Source organism: Micromys minutus, assembly GCF_963924665.1.
Source record: "Micromys minutus genome assembly, chromosome: X".
In the NCBI taxonomy this organism is placed as follows: Eukaryota; Metazoa; Chordata; class Mammalia; order Rodentia; family Muridae; genus Micromys; species Micromys minutus.
The window spans coordinates 82311233-82313003 of NC_137970.1; the positions used below are offsets into that span (position 1 = coordinate 82311233).

Here is a 1771-nt window from a genome sequence, read left to right on the forward strand (position 1 = left end):
GAAGCAATCTCCCTCCTGAGCCCATGGGTCTATAGGCCTACAGAAGAAACAGGCTTCATCCAGAGACAAGAAGAACAACTAGCATCACAGATAAGATGATGGCAAGAGGCAAGTGCAAGTATCTGAGCAACAGAGACCTAGACAACCTGACAACATCAGAACACAGTTCTACTGCCACAGCAAATAGTGGATATCCAAACAAAACAGACAAACAAGATTTAGACTTAAAATTATACCTCATGTTGATGATGGAGGGCCTCAAGAAACACAGGAATAACTCCGATTTGCAGATAGAAAGCATTCAGATGCATGTCGAAGGTGTAGCCCCACTCCACATCATAGTCTGCTCTGGTTTTTCACCAGTTACTTGTTTGAGATGAACAACATTAAAGTTGATATCAGAAGGCCAACACCTACGCAACCTATGAACACAACCCATAGGAGAAGCTTTATTGTCTCAAAAAATCCCATGTCCAGCACAAAGCCAAATCCTATGGTGGACACACAGAGTCAGATACTTAAGAGGACCAAGAAGGCAGGTTCATCTCCAGCCCATGGGTCCTTTGTTTGATTCAGGTAGTGAAAGTTTCTATAAATCCTCTGAGGAGAGGTGAACAGGTAGAGCATCTGCCATGCTGCTAACTCAAAGTCCATCTGCCGAAATCAAAAAATACTTCTGAGGTACTTGTAGTGTTTCGCTCCAGCTCTATGTCTTGCTACATCCCTGGAATTTAATACTCCATTCCTGTGTATCTAAGAATTCAAAGAAGTACTTGATAGCATCTTCCCAGTAACTCCACTGCGGGCCTAGTATTTGAGCTGCCTGCTGCTCCCACAGGGCCTAGTACTTGAGCTGCCTGCTGGTCTCATACCCAGCCACTTAGATTCCAGGTCACAGAGTGACCATGGAAATAGCCCTCTGCATGAACACCCACCCCATGCACACAGAGCAGGCCGCACCTGAAGACCAATGAGGCCTCTCCCTGGGCCGAGGACTATGTTCACCATCGCCCAGCAACCAAGCCCAAGATGAACTCTCAATCCTGAACATCTATCATCTATCCTTCAAATACAAGGGCACCACATTCATAAAAGAAACTGTATGAAAACTCAAAGCATATGTTGCACCACACACAATAATAGTGGGAGACTTCAACATCCCATTTTCATCAATGGACAGATCATAGAAGCAGAAACTGAACAGAGACACAGTGAAACTAACAGAAGTTATGAAACAAATAGACAATATTTTATCTTAAAACAAAAGAATATACATCCCAAAACAAAAGACTATATCTTCTTCTCAGCACCTCAAGGTACCTTCTTGAAAATTGACCATATAGTCAGTCACAAAACAGGCCTTAATAGATATGAGAAGGTAGAAATAATCCCATGTATCCTATCAGACCACCATAAACTCAGGCTGGTCTTCAATAACAAGGAAAACAGCCAAAATTCCACATACACATGGAAGCTGAACAATGCTCTACGCAATGATAACTTGGTAAAGGAATAAATAAAGAAATTGTAACAAAAATGAAGGCACGACATACCCAAACTTATGGGATGCAATGAAAGCAGTGCTAAGAGGAAAACTCATAGCTCTGAGCGCCTCCATAAAGAAACTGGAGAGAGCATACACTAACCGCTTGACAGCACAGCTGAACTCTCTAGAACAAAAAGAAGCAGATGATACACCAAAGAGGAGTATATGGCAGGAAATAATCAAACTAAGAGCTAAAATTAACCAAGTAGAAACAAAAAGAACTAT

The 1771-nt window shown here is 42.1% G+C and overlaps 1 pseudogene across 1 annotated transcript; it reads right to left on the reverse strand.

The window, feature by feature from the left end:
• Window positions 1-230: 230 nt before the first annotated feature.
• On the reverse strand, window positions 231-783 carry LOC308415066 (protein unc-50 homolog; annotated as a pseudogene). Its single transcript has one exon. The product of its transcript is annotated as a protein unc-50 homolog (transcript).
• Window positions 784-1771: the final 988 nt, after the last annotated feature.